At 48.4% G+C, this 13025-nt stretch overlaps 1 protein-coding gene across 2 annotated transcripts in view; it reads left to right on the plus strand.

The window, feature by feature from the left end:
- RNF10 (ring finger protein 10) overlaps positions 1–13025 on the plus strand; it is a 129883-nt gene that overhangs the window by 66351 nt on the left and 50507 nt on the right. The window lies entirely within an intron of this gene.

Here is a 13025-nt window from a genome sequence, read left to right on the forward strand (position 1 = left end):
CCCCTGTCTAAGAGCGAGCTCACGCTTGCCCCCACCCCAGTTATGAGCACACTGCCTTGTTTCATTTTCTTTATTCTCATGTCACTTTTTTTTTTTTTAATTTGAGAGAGAGAGAGAATGAGAGACAGAGAGCATGAGAGGGAGGAGAGTCAGAGGGAGAAGCAGACTCCCCTCCGAGCAGGTAGCCCGATGCGGGACTCGATCCCGGGACTCCAGGATCATGACCCGAGCCAAAGGCAGTCGCTTAACCAACTGAGCCACCCAGGCGCCCTGTCACTTCTTTTTTTTTTTTTAAAGACTTTATTTATTTGAGAGAGAGAGAGAGAGCTTGAGAGAGAGAGAGAGATCACAAGCTGGGGGGAGGGGTAGAGGGAGAAGCCGACTCCCCACTGAGCTGGGAGCCCGATGCAGGGCTCAATCCCAGGACCCTGGGATCATGACCTGAGCCGAAGGCAGATGCTTAACGACTGAGCCACCCAGGCGCCCCTCTACTATTTTATAAGGCTTCCAGCATGGTGGAAGAGGGGACTTAAGGGGATGTCTCTGGCACCTGGAGGTTGGGGGGGGTGACTAGACACAACTCTGGAGGACCAAAGTGGGGGTGTCAATGAAAAGCCAAATTGTCACCATCACCTGCATCTTTAAACAAAGTGTGTGACCTAAAAAAATTATTAAGCAGATCTTTTGGGGAGCCATCAGGTAGAGAGTTTTACTCAATATCACCCAAAGGAGAGCTAATCTGTGCCTTGGGGAGTGGCAGAGAACTTCTCATCTCAGGAAGTGGAAGGGATGCCAGGGGAAGCAGAGATATTTTGCACTCCCACCCACCTGCTCCCCTTCTCCCCCGGCTCCGCTCACAGTGCTATGTCAGATGGGGGTGGGCTAGGAACAAGCAGCTGCACATGCCCCCAGGGCCCGAGGGGAGGTGGCTGGGCCTTTCTGCTGATGTCACGTTCTGCCTCACCAGGTACTGCGTGGCTTGGACGAGTCACACAGCTCCCTCCGAGTCTCAGTTTCTTCCTCTGTAAGATGGAGATGGTGACATTTGCTTGGTTATGGAAGATTAGGGATATGCATTATATGTCAGGAACCCGTACTTCAAACACATGGTGGATGCTCAGTAGAACAGGTGAAAGCTGCCGTTTTCTTATTTATTCTTACCTTTCTCTGGGTTATAATCTAATTGCGCACAGGCTCTATCACTCCGTTCGCTGAATAGCTACTGTCTGCCAGGTTCTGGGCTAAGCAGTCTAGGTGGGGTATCTTGTTGCATTCCCCGCACCACTTCCACGAAGTAGGTATTATCATTATCATCATCATACTATCATAATATCACATTGTCATCATACTGTTATTATTATGAGTGAGGCAAATGGGACTCGCAAAGGGGAAGTGACTTGCCCAAGGTCACACAGCCAGAACTGAGCAGCCCTGGGCCTGAAATCCAGGTAGGCTCAAATGAAGATCTTGGGCTTTTCAATATTATGCAATCCTGTCTCTCAGGTCTAAGGAATCAGGGGGCTTTCTGGAGCTACAGGGGTTAGAGCCTGGGATAATTGGGGAGTGACAGGGCCAGAGAGGGTCATGGTGAGAAGCAGAGGCCTGGCCTTGATTAAGAGGTCAGTGAGGGAGCCGGGGCTGGAGTGGTGGGATTAGGGAGTGATGCTGCAGTTTGAGGGGCTGTGGCTCCCAGCCTCTGACTCACTCACACGGAGCAGCTCAGTTCCCAGGCGCAGGAGATGCTATTTATAACCTGCAGGTTCTAGCAGCCTCCGGAGCATGGAGCCTTGCAGCTACCTGGGGCCCTTCTCCCTGGGCTGCACAGCAAGGAGGGGAAGGCAAGTGGTGGGGGAAGGCCACCAGCTGAGCCTCCTTTCTCCTTGCTCTGGACGCTCTGATCAAACAAAATGCACACCCAAGGGCCCCATGGCTCACGCCGGGGCTGTCTAGCTTGTCATGAGCAGAGTGCCTGGCACCTAAGACGCCTGAATGACTGAATGAGTGAATGAATGAATAGCAGTAGCTCCAGGGTTTTTTTAAGTTGATTAATTAATTTGAGAGAGCAGAGCGAGAGAGAGAGAGCACAAGCTGGGGGGAGGAGCAGGGGGAGAAGCAGACTCCCTGGGATCATGACCTGAGCCAAAGGCAGACGTTTAGCTGATTGAGCCACCCAGGCGCCCCTCCAGGTTTTTTTTTTTTTATTGGGTCAGATCATGTCATTTCCCTGCCCCAAACTCTCCAGTGCTTTTTCGTCTCATTTGGAGTAAAAGCTAAAGTCCTCCTAGTGGTCTACAAAGCTCATACACCATCTGGACCCTGCTTCTTCTGACTTCCTACCCTCCCTCCTGCCTACTTCGCTCCAGAGGCCTCTTCGCGGCTCTTGGGAACACACTAGGTATGTTCCTACCTTGGGGCCGCTGCTCTGTTTCCTCCCCCTGGGACCCTCTTCCTCCAGATCCTGGCAGGTCTTCCTCCCTCACCTCCTTCAGCTCTTTGCTTAAAGGCCAACTTCTTGCGAGGCCTTCCCTGACCATTCTACTTAAAACTGCACCCACGCCCGGCACCTGGGTGGCTTAGTCAGTTAAGTGACTCTTGATTTCGGCTCAGGTCATGATCTCAGGGTTGTGAGATCGAGCCCTGCATTGGGCTCCCTGCTCAGTGTGGAGCCTGCTTAAGAGTCTCTCTCTCCCTCTGCCTTTGCCTCTAACCCCCCCCACCCCAGCACATGCACAAGCTCCCGCATGTGCTCTCTCTCTCTCTCAAAATAACAGCAACAAAAAACCCTGTACCTTATACAATACACTCCTTATTCTGTTTCCCTGCGCAGTTTTCCCCCACAACAGTTACCATTATCTAATATGCTGCACATATTACTAATTTCTCCTTTGTCTCCTTCTTTTGGAATGTTGGTTCCAGAGGGCCGGAATTGTTGTCTGTTTTGCTCACTGCTGCATCCCTAGCACCAAGAACAGTGCCTGGCACATGTATAGTGCTCAAAACATTTGCTGACTGTGTGAGTTCAGGGAGATTTTCGTGGACTTGCTGTGTACGCTTGGACAGCCAACTTCACCTCTCTGGGCCTTAGTTTGTTGGACTCTGTGGCCTCCCAGTGTGGACAGTCCGGGGGCTCTCTTGCTTCAGCCTGGCTCCTGAGATTTTCCTTGCTAAAAGGAGAGCTGGCCAAGGCCTGGCTTGATATTTTTTTCCCAGACTAGACTTCTCTGTGCAAAGTGTTCAAGTGTGTGAGCGGGCATGTGCCAACACTCTTGGGTCTGTGAGGGGCTTTGAGCAGATGCGTATGTGTGAAGGAGCCTCCACATGTATTTGGGAACCTGGTGGAGATAGGACATTCCAGCAAAATGTCAGCACAGGTCCTAATTCTGTCTTCCTGCTTCTTTTTGTTTCCAATGGAGCAAAAAGTAGAAATTTCCAAGGGCATGGCAGACCCTTCTCGAATGAACTGATGGAAACACCCACTTCTCTGGAGATACAAGGAAAGAGCTTGTTGGCTGTGAATCCCCGTACCTGTAACAGGCTGTTTCCACTTCCTCAGGATCAGCTGTGAGAAACCCACAGCAGAGCTGCCCACCTTCCAATAAGGGAAGCCCGCAGAACTGCGAGCTTCAATGGGGATGCCAGGCCCATTTTTAGATCTCATCTGTTCTTAATGGGAGATGGGTCCAAACTTTCCCAGGTTTCTAGAATAATCCCTGGCTGGTCTTCCTCCCTCATCTCCTCAGGTCTCTGCTCAAATGCCAACTTCTCATGAGGCCTTCCCTGACCATTCTACTTAAAACTGCACCCATGCAATACATTCCTGACTCCCTTCCCTGCTCAGTTTTTCTTCCTGACACTTGCCATTATCTAACACACTGTATAGATTATTGATGGGCTTTGGAGTTTATTAGTAATGTTCACACGCTATCCCATGATTACACGATCTCTTCTGCTTCGGCACACCCCAGGCCTACCTAGCACAGTACCTGGCATCTGGTAGGCAGGCATCGCTACATTTTTGTTAGAAAAGTTAATTTTCATAAGTAATGGGCGGAGGGCAACACTGTCATTTTACAGATGATGAAACGGAGACTCAGCAGTGACATGACTTGCCCAAAGTCACACAGCCGGGACATGAATCCCGGCAGACAGCTGACTCAGGTTGAACAGGGAAGGAGAGAGGACACTCCCGCCCAGGGGCCACGATACTTTGGGAAAAGAGACTTGACTTTTGAAGGATGAGCCAGGGCCTCAGAGGGCTTGGGTGTTTGGGAAACAGAGAAAATTGAGTTCAAATCCCAGGACTGTCATTACCTGTGCCTTCGGACAAGTCCCTGGTTTTCACCACACGAGCCTCAGTTTCTCCATCTGTAAAACAGGCACATCAACCCCTAGCCTACACAAAGCCCTTGGGAGTATTCATTGAGATATTTCAGCCGAATGCCTGGCACTGGGCTAGGCTCAGTACATCCCAGGCCCACCCTGACCTCCCAAGTGACCTCGCAAACCCCTCTCCCAGTTCTTCCAGCCCTCCAGCCCTCCATATTGAAATGCCCCAACATCCGGGCTAGGGCGGAGAGATCACGTGATGAACAATTCTCCCGCGCATGCGCAGCTTTCGCCTCACGTGGCTAGGTGCCACACAAGTGCGCAGGTGTGAGGCGGGAGGGAAGCCATGCTCCCGTTGGGAGACGTGGGACTGGTACGTTCTCGCCTCAGCTGGAGCTCCGGGTCGTAGAGCCCCTGGGTGTGCGCTTGAGTGGGAGAGAGAAAGCAAAGACCTTCTAGAACCTTAGACGAGGTTCTCTTGGCCTTTCTGTTTTTGAGGGAGGCTTTGCCAGGCTCCTGGGGCCGAGACAAACCCCTGCTCGGGGAGGGGTAGATGGGGCCACCGTGAGACCGGGCAGCCCTGCTGGGCGACCCTTCCTCGTTGGGAGGAGGAGGCAGCCGTGAGCGTTCAGCCCGTGTCTGGTTTTCAGCATTGGGATACAGTGATGTAGGCCCAGCTGGGGAGACAGACATTCCCTGGGAAGTGTAAACTGAGCGGAAAGCAGAGGGATGAGTCTGAGTTAGTCTGAAAAAGAAGGGAGAAGAAGTGGTTGCAGACAGTTCTAGGGACAAAGAGGGCAAAGGCCTTCAAGTGGGAAGAAGCCTGGATGGTCAGGAGTCCTGAGGCTGGGACGGTGGCCGTGTGAAGAATTTTGGACTTGATCCTAAACACTGGGAAGCCACTGAAGCTGGGGAATAATGTGATCTTTATAGCCCTGCATTGAATATTTTGCCTTGCCTTCTCGTTCAAAAAAATGGATTTTTGAATTCCACACCTGCTATTCTAATTTTTTTTTTTTTGAGAAGTAGAAAATAAGAGAACAATGGAATACATATATACCTCCAGGATTAAATGTGCTAACAGATGCAAACTGCCTAGCATTCTGTATGTGGTCTATAAATGGTAGTTCCCTTGTCTTTCCTCTAAATTCCATTCCACAATTTCTCCTATTCCAGGAGCATGGAAGGAGACCGATCTTCCCTGCAGACCAAAGATAAATTTCACTTGAAGTACTCTGGATGGATGAAAAATCTGGATTGGTTCAAAAGATCAAAAGGTGATTGTTTTACCAAATGGTTATTCAAATAGTAAGCTTGCCCCGATCATATAACCTATGTTTTGATTTATGGAAATACAATTTGTATTGAACTTTTTTAGGAGCACATTTATCGCGTAAAACGAGAACAAATTGCATAATGTGAGAACCCACGTCTGTGTTGTTTCTTACTAAGATCACCACCTTTCTGGCCACATTGTAGGCTCTTGAATATTTGTGTGATTGATTTAAATACTGGAATATGTTTTCTGCTAAATCTCCAGTTGGGCATCAGTTCTGTGGTTCTCCCTTTATAGTTGTTAACATGAATTTTGATGACATGAAAAAGCTTGTTCTCCGAATTATATTTAGCTCATACAAACTCTACTGCACAATTATGTTGTAAAGAGGAATTAGGTTTTATCTTTAAGTTGTTATTATAGCCTTGTGAGAAGGTGAACGTTGAGAATAAGCATAAAGTAGTAGCATATCGTATTATTAATTTTGCTACTTTTTAAAAACACTGCGGGCAGGGCCTAGAACAGACTGACACCCGTGGTAGGTTTATCAGTCAGGGTCTGTAAGAAACAGATGGCACACTCAAATTAGATAATTAGGGGAGGATTTAAGAGAGAGACTATATACAAAGGTCGGTAAGGTGTCAGGAAACCATAAGGATAGTGCAGAACCCAGGAGGTTCGTCATAACTAGGGTCTTTATCATTTCTAGATCTGAATGTTGAAAGGAGGGAGAAATTACAGAACCCAGAAAGAGAGGGCCCCCTTGAGGAGGAGTGGTGACCTGTTATCTATAGGCCCAACCAACTGGACCAGACCCCAAGGTGATCTGGGGCAGGGGGTGGGGGAGGCACTGCAGGAATAAATACTTTGACCTCACCCTCCTTCTGCCCTCCAGTATTCTGCTGTGCCCAGATGGAAGCTAAGAGGACAAAGGAGTGAGTTGATGTAGTTTATTTTTTTTATGTAGTTTTTTTTTTTTAAGATTTTTTATTTATTTATTTGAGAGAGAGAGAATGAGAGACAGAGAGCATGAGAGGGAGGAGGGTCAGAGGGAGAAGCAGACTCCCTGCCGAGCAGGGAGCCCGATGCGGGACTCGATCCCGGGACTCCGGGATCATGACCTGAGCCGAAGGCAGTCGCCTAACCAACTGAGCCACCCAGGTGCCCAGTTTTTTTTTTTTTTTTGAAGATTTTATTTATTTATTTCAGAGAGAGAGCACAGTGGGAGAGGGAGAAGCAGACTCCTCGCTGAGCAGAGAGCCTGATGTGGGGCTCAATCCTAGGACCCTGAGATCATGACCCGAGCTTAACCGACTGAGCCACCCAGGCGCCCCGCGTTGAGGTAGTTTAGACAGGTGAGCACCCCAGGGCAAACAGCAGAATGGGTAGAAAAGTGGATCTGAAGGGGCAAATGGAAAATATCTGGTGGAGAAGACTTCATTTCCTTGTTGAGTAAAGACTTGACATTTAAATCTTGGTATTTTAGTAAGAAAATAAAAGAACCTTTAGGAACGGCACTCTGGTAGTAGGTTGAGGGTTATTGTTCACTTGTTCATTCTTCTAGTGAACGTACCATAAAAAGCATTGTGCTGGGGCACCTGGGTGGCTCAGTCGGTTAAGCGACTGCCTTCGGCTCAGGTCATGATCCTGGAGTCCCTGGATCGAGTCCCGCATCGGGCTCCCTGCTCGGCAGGGAGCCTGCTTCTCCCTCTGACCCTCCCCCCTCTCATGTGCTCTCTCTCATTCTCTCTGTCTCAAATAAATAAATAAAATCTTAAAAAAAAAAAGAACAGTGCTTGGCATTACACAAATTAAAAAAAAAAAAAAAAAAAGCATTGTGCTGGGCATTTTGAGAGAAGCCCAGCAATGGCAGAAGAATCCCAGACATGCAATGAATTTTCCTTCTTGATGCATGTATGTAAAAAAAGTTTATTATCAAAGTATAGTTGATATACAATGTTCTATTAGCTTCAGGTGCACAGCACAGTGATTCAACAATTCTATACATTACTCAGTGCTTACCAGGATGAGTGTAGTCACCATCTGTCACCATATAATGTCACTGATGCATGTATTTTTAAGAACACATCCCCACTCTATCAAAGCACCTGTTTAGAGCTCTGAATAGTAAACATGACCCCCCTGGTCTCAAAATTGGATACTGCTCCCCCAGAAGCAAGTGAGGTCAGTTAAATCACCCAGGTTCTGAATCTCTTGGGGGGCGCCTGGCAGTTAAGTTCCTTGCCATGTGGGTACCTACTAGGTAGTAGTGAATAGTCATTTTTCAGGCAAGGGGAGCAGAGTAGGATTTATCGGTACCACTCTGGAAATTGGACTTGCTGTTGCTTTTTTTTTTTTTTAAGATTTTTATTTATTTATTGAGAGAGGTAGTGATAGAGAGAGAGCATGAGAGGGGGAGAGTCAGAGGGAGAAGCAGACTCCCCGCCGAGCAGGGAGCCCGATGCGGGACTCGATCCCGGGACTCCAGGATCATGACCCGAGCCGAAGGCAGTCGCTTAACCAACTGAGCCACCCAGGCGCCCCTTGCTGTTATGAATGGAGTTGATTGTGGTCTCACATGTTCTGAATCTGAAATCATGCCCCTCTTTAATGAGGTCCTCTTGGAGGAGGAGGGAACGGTTCTCCTTTACTGACAGGACTCTGACAAGCAAATCAATTTGTTCCATTTGTTTCCTCTTTGAAAACAGCAATCCTCGAGCCTTACATAATCTAATCTTCATGCCTCGCTGGTTTGTTCTGTCCTCCTGAGGAATTGGCAGATGGTGCCAATGCGGAGACCCGCGCGCACACACACGCCTCGCAAGCCTCATGGTAACAGGAGAGTTGCTCACAGAGTCTGTCTCTTTGCTGTGGGGTCCCTCGCTGGCATTTGCTTCCCTGGATCAGTTTGCTCTTTAGCATTCCTCAGGCACCACTGGCTTCTTGCCTCGGGCTCTCATTCCAAGATTAATTGGAAATGCTGAAAGCAGATAAAAAGAGAACAGAAAGTGAAGTTGAAAGGGCAGAGAATTTGCCGGATCTTTTCTAAAAGCCCTCCTCCATTAAGGGCTGAGTGTTTTCGGAGTGTTAGCTGCAGACCTTCAGCTTCCTCATCCAGCCCGTCCCCGTCTCCGTCGCTGTTGCTGGGTTACCCAGAGCCCAGGGACAGGGCTGGCTGTGTCAGGGCTGGGGGAGCAGAGATCTGCTTCAGAATGTCTCTGGAATTCTCCGTTTCCCTCGCCTCTCTCTCCCTCTCTCCTCTCTCTCTCAGTGACTCACACACCAGCAGGAATGATTGTTCTTCAGATAGGGCAGTTGCCTAGAATCCACCTTCAGACCAGTGATGTCAGCCTTGCTGAAGGAGAATTATCTCGGACTCTGTAAGGTGAGGAGCCTCCCCTCGGGGCCCTGTCAGCCAGAGACACTGCCTATCCATCTCATCTGAAAACGGGGACACTGCAGCTTCTGCGGAAGCAAGGGCTTCTCGGACATCCTGTGCTGGGGATAGTTCTACTGATGCTCAGGCCTGGGAATCAGCGGATCTGCGCTGGAACAGGCTTTCGAGTGTGAAAATACTGACATACTTCCACGTGAATTGGTAAATAATTCTACCTTTGAGCTCCCAGTGCCTCCCATCCCTCTGCTACTACCGAAGTCTACGGCTGAGAGGGTCTTACTGTGGGTGACGTCATGAGGAGCCCGGCCATTCCCTGCAGCAACGATGAGTTTCCTTTGCTGAACCCGCTTTGTTTCCAACCTCGCGGTACCAGGCGGGCTCCTTGCTGTAGGGCCAGGCACAATTCCAAGTGCCACAGATGTAACCGCCCTGCTCACAGTCTGCACTGTTGGCTGACTCTGATTTTGGATGAAACCTCCAGGCAATTAAAACCTAGAACCCTCCTGCCTGTGGCAAGAACAGGCCTGGTCCTTAAAGGTCACACGGACTTTCCTGCGGGCTGGTCGCTCGGACCCAGATTTGTAGATACCACAGAAACAATCTGTCTGAAGGGGAAAGCCAGACCAAACCGTGTCAGTGCATCTTTCAATTCCATTTCCCCCCTACTGAGTCTAAGCACAGGGGACTCATTTCCATGAAAACAGTAATGCTTTGCTACTTTTATTTGTTATTCCTGCACTAAATATTAGGTGACCACCTATAATGTGTCAGTCCCTGCGACAGTGCTGGATATCCGGTAGTGACTAAAACAGGCCCGTCTCTGCTTTCGTGGGACACACAGTCTGGGGGCAGGACGGGTAATAAAGGAGGCCACCGTGCTTGGAGTGCTGTCCGGTCACCCGAACATGGGTTGCATTTCAGCTCATGAAAACTACCCGGTTGTAACGGTGACTTCCAGCATGTTGTGTACTGATGGTGTGTATCTGCACCACAGAGTGCAGGGGGCTGTGGTACCGCACTAAAAGGTGGGGGAACGAGGACTCCTGCATCCAGTCAAGATCTCAGAGAGGCTAAGAACTGCTCCGGATGGAGGAAGGAAAGGGAGTACGATTCTGAATGAGACCAATAGTCCTGATATGTTCTAACATTTGGAGATCAGATAGGCTGTTCTTAGAGGATGGTAGCCAGTTCTGGAATGAATTCAGTCACAGGGATGGATGAAAGGCACAGCACAGGGAACATGGTCAGTGGAAGGGCAATGGCCTTGTCTGGTGGCAGCGGGTAGCTACACTCGCGGCGAGCACAGCATAATGTGTAGACTTGTCGAATCACTGTTGTACGCCTGAAACTCACGTAACGTTGGGGGTCAACTATACTTCAGTAATAATAATAATAAAGATGGTAACTTCTGACTAGTCCTCTGGAGCGGACAGAATTTCCCTCATGTGTGCTCTCTCTCTTCTTTGTCCTTGAAACCAGGAAACAAACACGTACAGAATTTGCTAGCCAGGATGAGTGGTACAAACCATACCCACAAAACCATGGAGAGCTAGTGGCCTACATAGGAATCAGCTCATGACAACCTTGGCCTCGTTGTCAGAGGCTCCTAACCAATGGAGTGCAGTTGCTACGATTTTGAAAATCGTAATTATATCCCTAAGACGGTCCAGTAGTTGGTTCTACTTGGCAGTACTAATGATTTTTGCTCTCTCTGTTCCTGCTTGTTTGATTGATTTTTTGTTGAGTTATGATGTATACACGGTGAGATGTACAGTCTTATGTGTACAAGTCAGTTTTGACATACGCATATATTCCTGTAACCCACATCCCTTTTCATTTTATTTTAAAAATCTTGGAATCCTCTTAAGTGATGAACATTTGGGTCCAAAGGCAGATTTCTGGAAAGGAATCCCCTATTCAGTCCACCGGCTGCCCCCTCCCCGTGAAAAACAACAACAAAAAATTCTCATCCAATCCTTTCCTGAGTTCCCCAATCACCACAGAGGACTTAAAGCCATAAGAACATTTTGTAATCCCAGCTTTCCGAAACCTAACAGAGAGATTTTGTCATCTGAAAACAAGGGAGAGATTAAGTGCGGAATTTGATTCTGACAACAGCAGAAAGGAACGAGCTAGACAAGAAACGTCATGGAGAATTAGTTCAAGCACCACTGTGCAAACGCTCCACAACCTTTTTCTAGACTCCAAATATGACGCACAGTCCTGGTCAGGGAAGCACAGTTTTTTTAGAGGAGTTTGCTGCAGGGACGTGACATTATCAGGGTGGAAAGTGTTAAAGGAGAGACCCATGTACATTTTTCAGAATTTTGCCTTCAACCCTGCCTTACTCCTTCTGAATGGCCCTCTACACGGCTGCCACGGTCTCAGACCCATCTTCTCGAATTAACTGCCTTCGTATGCCGGGACGTCTTCCCAGCGCTCCAAAACAGCTCTTCTTTCACATCGCTTTGACCAAGGGTTATGCAGTCGAATAATACTACAACATATAATTATTTAATAATTACAATTTCTTGAACTCTTAAGGGCAAGTGAGACATTTTATGTGAAAATGCTCTTGAAGCTCTAAAGGCGTATATAATCCATATAGAGCATTTAAAAACTATTTCTCCGAGACAGGATACTTTGCAGTAACTGTATTCAGCCTTTCTCATTTTCCACATCCAGAACTTTCCCTGTCTTTTTTTTTTTTTAAAGATTTTATTTATTTGCGAGAGAGAGAATGAGAGACAGAGAGCATGAGAGGGAGGAGGGTCAGAGGGAGAAGCAGACTCCCTGCCGAGCAGGGAGCCCGATGTGGGACTCGATCCCGGGACTCCAGGATCATGACCTGAGCCGAAGGCAGTCGCTTAACCAACTGAGCCACCCAGGCGCCCAGAACTTTCCCTGTCTTAATGATGGTATTTCTGAAATATTTCCTGAATCTGACTCAACCTCTACATTTAGTCCTTATTACCTCCCCACCAGACTTAAAATCCATAAAGAAAGGCACAATGGCCATTTATCTACTGCTCTCTTCCTGATGCACATGGGGCACATGGTGGGCACTCACTCATTTTTGTGAAATCAATAGACCTAATTTGCTAAGGTCCTCTAGTCCACTCCACGATGCATCAGAACACAGTTCTGCCTGTGTCATGTACATACTTGTAAAACCTTCAAGGACTCTCTGTTGTTGGTAGAATAAAGGACACACTACTGAATGTCACATTCAAATTCCTTCAGTCTAGTTCCAAGCACCTTTCCAGGCTAGTCTTCTAGCCCTTGTCCACCCCCCCCCCCCCCGCCTGCCCCCATAGAATTCCCAAACACTCCATGCAGGCTCATGCTCCCAAACCTTCACTGAAGCTGTTCCCTCTGCCTGGAATGACCTTCCTTTTACCTTCTTTATTCACCTGGTGGAATTTCACTTCTCCAAACACAGCTCAAATGTCACCACCTTCTCCAGCACCTTCCCCAGCTCCCCCTAAAAGGCCTGTTTTGGTGCTCTCCTACCCAGCTTGTCATTCCCTTATTGCCTGTTTCCCATTACATTATAGTGGCTTTCATCCTCTTTTGATTTTTCTGTGAATTCCTTGAGAGCAGGGACTGAATCTCACCATCATTCCTTAGATATCTCCCGAATCTGACCACTTCTCACCACCTCCCCCACCAATCATTCAAGTTAAGCTGCCAACCTCTCCCACCTGTTCCATGTGACAGCACCTCACCGGATCCATGTTGCCACACTGCCGTCCAACAGAGGACCTGCTGCAAAGCAGCCAATTGTCCTTTAACAATGTAAACAACCATATGCCACTCCTCTACTGCAAACCCGCTAGCGGCTTCCCCTCACACTTAGAAAAAACCCAAAGCCCTCGGCTGTCTGGCCCCTGCCTTCCCCTCTAATTTCACCTGTACCATTCTCTCTCTTGCTCACTCCAGCCCCATTTGTCTCTTTGCTTCTCCTTGAATATGCCAAGCTGTTTTCTCCGCGGCACTTAGGAACCATCTCCCCTCTGCTAGGAA

The sequence above is a fragment of the Mirounga angustirostris genome, unplaced genomic scaffold (assembly GCF_029215605.1).
Source record: "Mirounga angustirostris isolate CCGP_5_RB_7025 unplaced genomic scaffold, mMirAng1.0.hap1 SCAF_14, whole genome shotgun sequence".
In the NCBI taxonomy this organism is placed as follows: Eukaryota; Metazoa; Chordata; class Mammalia; order Carnivora; family Phocidae; genus Mirounga; species Mirounga angustirostris.